General features: G+C 37.5%; 1 pseudogene; it reads right to left on the bottom strand.

Moving 5' to 3' along the window:
• LOC145764616 (glutathione S-transferase B pseudogene) lies at positions 1 to 3,877 on the bottom strand (annotated as a pseudogene).
• Between the last annotated feature and the right edge of the window lie 4,832 nt (positions 3,878 to 8,709).

Genomic DNA, 8,709 nt, shown 5'->3' with positions numbered 1-8,709 from the left:
TTTGGTCTATGTCACTTTATTAAATTGAACTTTAGTGTTATCACATTCTATTTTTTTGGAATTAGTAAAATGGATAGACTTTTTTGTTAATTCCATACAGGGCTGCGATTTTTTCTTTCTTGTCGAACGACCAAAAATTTTACGCTTGTTTGTCGAATAGTAATATGACGTCAAAAGAGTCATATTATAAGCGTTTGGCCGCGAGTTACCGTACCACACAAGTTGTGTGGTATCAAAGTCACTTACTTTAAGTTTTTAATCGCATGCTGGTTGAGTGATTGCAAAGGAGTATCAAGCGCTAAGTTATGTACCTACCGGACATGTATACAGCCCTCGAAATTAGCTTCCATCTACGACGGCAAAAACATTACCAAATCAACACACCTTGGATTGCTGCGACAATTGCCGTATGCTTAAATGTTTAATCAAACGAAATTTTATGCGCTTCTTCATCGCGTGTCACACGGTGGTAGCCCAGAGCATCACGCAAGCTATTTTATGCGCTGACAATGCTCTTGTGAACTGTAAAAAGTTTGCAACCTTATAAACATCGGCTTATTGTTACGCAAAAGTTATTCTTTCATCGAATGCTTATTGTTTACCGGTGTCGTTGCGAATATAAATCATGGTGAAAGAAGATACAGTTAAAAAGTGGAATTTTCCTGCTATTATCAAACAGAAGGAAAAGTTAGTGTGGTATTTTGCAAAATTTGTAAAGAATGTTATGACGGAAGCAAATCGGAATTAGAAAAGCTACGGGGTCCAGTGATGAAAGTAGTACGAAATTCTATATCATAAATGGTTCTTTGGCAGTAAAGTAATGCTTCCGATCATATGGCATCGCGCGTTTATGAACGGGCAGTTTTGCGTCTTCAAGTATTCCAGTGACGACGCGACAACCTCATCCTCCGATACAGCATCTGATGATTCCGATTCTGACAGCTAGTTCTTTATCAAACAGACTCGTGTTTGCTCGCAGTATCTCAATTGTGCTGAAATTATGTTAGTGTAAACGTAAATCGAGGCAATCATCTCGCAGTGAGATATTAATTTGTCACCGGTACCTGGTTGAACAATTAACGTTATTTTATAATAATTCAACGTCACTAGATGTCGAATTAATGTAAAACAAACGTAAATTTCTTCTTGGGCATTGTTACGCAGGCAGCAAAATTCGTTATTTTAGCATTGACTTCACGTCTGTAGACGTTGAATCAATGTAAAAATGATGATTTTTGCTGTCTAGGTAAGCAATGTAACCCGCCAGGAAAATTAAATAGATTTGTGCTGACTCGAACGTTGAATCAACCCAAAATTAACTTACTTTTTCCCCCTGAGTTATTTAACGTAACAGCGTGCGTATCGCTACTTTTGGTATTATTACATCACAATAAATCAAACAGTATGGTCGTGATAGACTACTCTAGTATATTTTTCGCGTCTCGTTTTTTCAATTCAACGTCTGCAGACGTTGAATCAATGTAAAGACGACGGGTTTTGCTAGCTGGGTTGTGTGCTTTTGTGAATGCAAGTGCAAAATCGCCCATTACGTTACCACAGGAACCCTTCTAGTGGGTGGAAGTCGAGTTGCAACCGTGTTTGTATGTCTACTATTCTTTATTCACATTGCAAAACATTTCTGCAATCTTGGAACAACAAGTGCATTAGTCAGACATAAATACAAACTTGCAAATACGTTGACAACTAAAAGTAGCCTACTTCGGTTATTTTATCTATAAAAGAAAACCGTTGTGTCGAATAGCACGAAACGTGTGTGGCGAAATGTTTGATGGCAGGCGTTTGAACTTCGATCAAAGCATTTTCCCGCAGTGTTCAAAATGTTCTGGGAGAGAACTCCTTTCCATAAAAATAGCGGCTTTTTTCATTTGTATTTCTGAACATCTGGTCGGAAACTAGGCTGTTTTCTACATGTGAAAAACTTTCATAGCAAGTATCCAACAGTCATTTTACCAGAGCAATATTGTTAATTGGCTCAAACGGCGAAATACAAACTGGCATAGACGTTCACAACTCAACGTAGCCTAGGTTGTTTCATCTATAAAAGAAACCCGTTGTGTCGAATAGCACGAAACGTGTGTTGCGAAATGTTTGATGCCAGACGTTGCAACTTCGATCAAAGCATTCTCCCGCAGTGTTCAAAATGGCGGCGCTGACGCTTTGGGAGTTTCTCGTGTGAAGCGTCGCTTTTAGACCTTGCTTTGAAGTAGGCTACTTGGCGCAAGAAATTTTACGTAAGTCAGCACTCTTATGATTGCATCACGTGATGCCCCCCCCCGATTGTTCCTCGACCTGACGACGTTTAGTCCTCTCTGTTTTTTTTTCCTTTTTATTTTCCTTTTTTTTTTCGTTTTTTTATTTTTTTTCCGTAACGCACGGCGTTTGTCGAATAGTGATGGCGCGTGTCGAGTGACCTCGTCACCAAAAAAGGCAAAAATCGCAGCCCTGATTCCATACAATAAACCAAGCACTAACAGTCTTAACAAAAGCAAAACACTCAGACAAGCATATAACAATTTCAGAACAGCACCAACTGAAGACATCACATACAAAACTGGCTAGAAAATATATTCTTCCATGCACTGTTTGAAATAAGAACGAATAGCTACCCTTGGTAATACGGACACCAAAATATAAATACTGGACTACTAATACTAACTGTCATAATGAAAAAATGTACAATTGCTAGCCAAAAAGCAAACTATCACTTTAATAGACGACACTCCAGTGTGTGCATTTGTTGTAGTGTTGTGTTTCTCTCTGCAATTTGGTTATATATATATTTAAAAGTAGCTGGCATATATGCACATTTCAAATAGGAACCAAATATTTTTTTGTTTTGAATGGCAAACTAAGGACATCGTCACTATACAACATACAGCAATTTTTTCAAATATGGTGACTTTTAAAACATACAGTATTTGAACCTAAAATTTAAGAACCCGTACCATTCGATTCCATCTTATTGAACATGTTTCAGCTTTGTTAAAACTGAAAATAAAGTTTTTATCCAACACATGACAAGTCTAAAAGTAATATTTCCAGTTTTCAAACCTTCCTTTTCTAGAAAAACTTAGCTTGTTGTGCTTAATGGCACCATTAAATTATTTACAGAATCCTTGCAATAAGCCTACCAATAGATCTATTTAGACTGTCCACCAAAGTTGGCCATTTTGTTATTGATTGGAAATTTCTTGAAGCGACTTGATTCCCGATAGGCAGCAATCTTTTCCAAGCCAAAGAATTTTTCCACATACTTTTGAACATTTTCAAACTTGGACAAGCAATCTGGTTTCATCAGGCGAACATGATCCAGAATTTCACACAAGGCAAAGTCAACGTAAGTGAGAGTATCACCAGCTAACCAAGTTTTGTTTGCAAGGTAAGCATCAAATTTTTGCATTTTGTCAGGAAAAGTAGTATCAAAAAAGGCCACTTTGTTTTCTTCAAAGCCAGGTCGATAACACATCCCTGAAAAGCTGCCACGAAAATCAGAAACTACTCCCTGCATCATGTCACAATTAACTGATTCCAAGTCTGTTGTAGGTAAAAGAGTTTTGTTTTTTCGAGCAATATATTTCATAATAGCAAAACTTTCCGTCATTTTCACATCACCATCAATGTAGTATGGAAGATTTGGAAAGGAGAGACCAATAGTTGATTTTACGTTCAGCCAACAACTACGATCATAACTAGGTGCATCACCGACGACGTATCTCTTATCTTCATAATCCACTCCAGCATATTCCAACATCAAGCGAGCTGGTTCAGCCAAGCCACGGATATCCCAATACGCCAGAACAGGTTTACTCATGATGATTAATATTAAAATCAATATGCTTATTTGACCTTAAATTAAAGTCTTCAAAAACAAACGTATAAGCATATTAAGACTTTGCCAAAGTAATTGTACAACAAATGTTATAACATAATAGCCTGTATCAGAAGGGAGCAATCTCTTTTTGCAATTGTTTTTTTTTTTTAAATACGCATTTTTTCAAAAAAAAAAATAATTAAATTGTTTTTGGTAAACACCAATCTGTAAAAAAATTCACACACTTCAGTTCAGTTTGTTTTTATTTGGGACCATCACAACAAAAAACAACAGGCCTCGAAACAACTTTTTTTTCCGGCGGCCAAACGTGTCCGACTGAAGCAAGCTGTTCGGCGGCCAATCACAAGCACATGGCGGCCATCGGAACTTTGACACGCATCAACATACAGTCTTCAAAATTAGCACATTTTTTCTTCGGCAGAAGTGAAAAATATCTAGAGTAGTCTATCACGACCGCACTGTTTGATTTGTTGTGAGGTAATAATGCCAAAAGTAGCGATAAAGCGAGCTACAAGATACGCACGTCGCACGCTGTTACAGTAATTCACGTTAAATAACTCACGGGGGGGAAAGTAAGTTAATTTTGGGTTGATTCAACGTTCGAGTCAGCACAAATCGATTCAATTTTCCCGGGCGAGTTTAATTGCGTAACAACAATGCCCAATAAGAAAGTTACGTTTGTTTTACATTAATTCGACATCTAGCAACGTTGAATTATCATAAAATAACGTCAATTGCTCAACCAGGTAACGGGAACAAATTAATAGCTCCCTGCGAGAAGATTGCCTCGATTTACGCATACACTAACATAATTTCGGCACAATTGGGATACTGCAAACAACACAAAGTCTGTTTGATAAAGAACTAGCTGTCAGAATCGGAATCATCAGATGCTGTATCGGAGCACGAGGTTGTCGCGTCATCACTGGAATCAGACACATCAAGAGGCTCATCGCTTGGCTGTAAATCTACAACTTATTTGCCGTTCGCAATGAAGCGTCCACGTTTTGCGGCTTTCGGGCTTTGATACCAATCCACACGTCTCTTTCTTTTTCATGGAGATCCATCAGGGTGTTGACTAAGGAACAAATCTATGGCTGTGCTGTGCCATAACGACTGGGAGGAATGTCTAACCCTAACCTTACAAGCGCTCGTGTGGCATCGGTATTTGTATTGCCGACGCTAATGCGCCATTTGCCGACGCTAATTTTGAAGACTGAATATATCGCATCAATAAAGTGTATTGTGATGTCACTTGCATCCTGCGGATGTCAGACATCAGCTGCTTGGTCAATCAATAATGTTAACAGTTCAAGCATAGACAGGGTGTATTTTGATTTATCGGATACTTTGACTGCTTTCTAATCCTTTGTGATTATAAGTGGCAAAGTACTTTATTCACAAGGCCGCTTGCGTAAAATTTTCTCGAAACTTCATGGCGGACAAATGCGGCCGACGGAAAGGCGAGACCCGGCGAACAAAATGTCGGTTTTTGTAAGTTAATCGCGGCCATGGCCGCCTTCAGTTTCGAGGCTTGAACAATATATGCCAAACATAGCAGAAGTCTAGAAAAAGGTAAAAGCAACAAAAGACAGATGTCATAACATGCATGATACCAAAGGCTTTTGTTTTTAAGATCCAGATCGGACAATTTTTAGATATATATATCTCAGATCTGAAAAAAGAACGGAACTAATTTACTTTTCAAAATTTATTAACAAATATTTCACTCCATGACACGTTAACATTTTCATGATTTGGGCTAAAAGATGTTTGCAAAATAAATTGATAGAATTTATTAGCCTACTAATCTGTAGGCATAAGCTAATTTCTATGTACCGTACTTCATACATTGGTAGCGCCTAGAATAGTTGTTCTCAAACTGGGAGGGTGAAGATTCTCCAAAGGGAGTTCAGTAGCAATAGTTGTTTGTTACATCGTTTGAGTGAAAGTGGCTTTTTTGCAATTGCAAGTGTCACTGTAACGAGTGAAGACACAAGCTCGAAGCAAAGTTAACTGTGAAACTGACAGTGACATGTGCGTTGCCTTCTACTAAACCATAAATTTACTTATAAAGTTATGGGTAATTCGAGCGGCCACATTGGAATGATCTATTTCTTCTATTTCCTATCAAACTACGTACTTCCTATCAAACTATACTTCCAACTAACATGTTTAGACAAAATTGCATAAAAAAGTCACGCTTATAATGTGGTGGCCCAAAAAATTCAATGATTAATTCAAGGGAAAATTTTAAAATGTTTGCGGAAACTCCGATCAGCGACTTCGGCTTTGTTCTATTTTTCTCTCTCGGTCTTTTCAGGGGACAAATCGGTGGCTGAAGTTGGTAAATGATGAAACTGACCAAGCCGAAACTTGGAATGTCACAAGTCAACAAAATAAGTTTGACAAGAGATGACCAAGCAAGTCCGAGGTGAGCACATCAATCGCATTTGCTGATTTTGCAGTAGCTGACATGAACTTGCTGAGTTGAAGCACTTGGTGAGTTGTCGCATTCTGAATGGTCCGACAACCAGTTTTGCTCCCCAGTTGCGGAAAATTTTAGCATTTGCAGGTTATGGTATGGTTCATTCCTATAATTTCCTATTATTTTGAATCGACTTCAACAAAATAAATACATCATCAATCATTTTATTTTTCATTACTACCGGTAACGAGTCCGAGAAGAAAAAGATACTAACTACAAAAATTGATATAGAAAGACCTACCAGCACGTTAATGAACATACTATTTATTTAGTAGTTATAATTAGGTAGTTAAAAACACCTTGCAACACTGACAATACTTTCTTCAAATAAGAAAAACTTTCAAAAAAATATTGCAGATTGCAAGCACCAACTACAAATTACATCAGGGGTGTGCAACGTGCGGCCTGCGAAGAAAAATTATGTGGCCCGCGAAGATGTGCCAATTTTGAATTGTGTGCGGCCCGCGAAACGTGTTTATAATTCAGTTTAGTCTGGTACGTGTGAACAATTCATTGTGGAGTGGATTATTGTAGATTTCGCACCTTCTGTTAATCATTTTAGAAGTCTCCCACCAGCCACCGCTAATCCATTGTATTTAATTATGTGGAACGTAAAAATGTATGGTCACGTAAAAGGCATTATGAACAAAGTACGACTTTGGAAAGCTCACGTACAGACAGGAAATCTTTTCCACTTTCTAACTTTGAGACTATGGAATGCATCCTGAGAAGAAAACTGAATTTGCTGACCAACTTGAAAAATTGTTGTATGAATTTTTGGCTCGTTTCAAGGACTTCAAATCTCATGAACATTTGTTTGGTATATTCGCTTCGCCATTCAACACAGACATTAACAAAGCACCAGAAAATATAACTTGAACTGATTGATCTTCAAGAGAAAACGGATTTGAAAGCAAACTATTTAGAAATGAATCTTGGCGATTTTTACCGAAAACATTTCAACTAAGATGACTTTCCACATTTCAAAAATACATGGCTTCAAAAATGGCACTTTTTGGCTCAACGTATTTGTGCGAACATTTTTCTCTAAAACCGGCGTCATGAAATCTCCCTATTGATCGGTTCTGACAGACGAACACTTGGAAAATAGACTTCGAATTGCGATCACTTCCATTAAAGTAAATTTGGAAAAAGCCGTCGGAAAAAGAAGCCAGCTGCAAACGTCTCACTGAGCTCGTTTAAAGACGGTGTGACAATAAATTTGAAGCTCAGTTATCTTTAGAAATTTATGCGTCCTAACTTATTATTTCTGGAAGGAGATAACCCCTAATATAAGAATAATATAAATCAAAAAAACTACTCTTTTGTGCCTGTAACTACTAGAAATCATATGTTAAATAAACGTGCGGCCCGCGGTTTCACTCAGTTATTCATATCTGGCCCTCCTGTAACAAAGGTTGCACACCCCTGCTTTACATGGAACCTAACCTAAACCTAGTCCTACAATGTTGCCACTCTGTTGTCATGGAAAAGTACTAGATTTGACTGAAAAAAACACTACATTGCCAAAAAAACACTAGTTTATCATAAATACACAATCATTTACATGCATAATGTACAAAAATGACAGCCAATGGCGTTAGTGAGTGTTAAAAGTCCTTAAAATTTCAAAATAGAACTAAATTTCTTTGAAAGTGAGAGCCTGAAGTCATAGCCGTAGGAGAGTAAAACATTTTGGGGGGCGAACAAAATTTGCTCAAAATTTTCCGCAAATTTGGTCTTTGCAAATATATTGTCAAAAACGCAATATTACTCACAATCTCTGAGGTAGTGTAGTCTAAGAACTCCACTCATCAAATGTAAGCCTACCATTAGGCTACGTTACCTACTTTAGTCTACTTTGAACACTTTTCACAGTCATTTGTGTGTATTTTTTAAAGTATTTATTTATTATGCTAAATATCTCAAATTTGGTCATCATTGGGTGTAACCAGTGCTGTATTCGAGCAACTAATAGTATACCCTCTGGTTTTCCAAAGAGAGCGCCTATGCTATCCTTACTGATTCCTAATGATTGTATAATGTTGTGCAAGAATTATCCATGCTATCAATTGAACGTCAGTCTCGAAGTACAACTTTACCTAGAGCCGAACTTTTAATAAAAAGGACAATACGAATTATTGAGAGTTTCAAGGAAAATCCGGGAGAAAAAACACAGTTGGCTTTAGCAGCGAAGGATAATTTAATGTTCAGAAATATTCCTCTGATACAGAATTCTAAAATGGTGCCAATTAACGCAAATTAATTCATTCAGAGCATTGTTAGCAGAATGCAAATGAGACTTTGCACTAATGCTGACACTGACAATGGTCAGCTACTGGTCGATATTGCTAACTTGCAACCTGAA

Source organism: Aplidium turbinatum, chromosome 2, assembly GCF_918807975.1.
Source record: "Aplidium turbinatum chromosome 2, kaAplTurb1.1, whole genome shotgun sequence".
Taxonomy (NCBI): Eukaryota; Metazoa; Chordata; class Ascidiacea; order Aplousobranchia; family Polyclinidae; genus Aplidium; species Aplidium turbinatum.
Note: the sequence above shows the minus strand (reverse complement) of the source record. Positions and strands in the feature narration are given on the sequence as shown.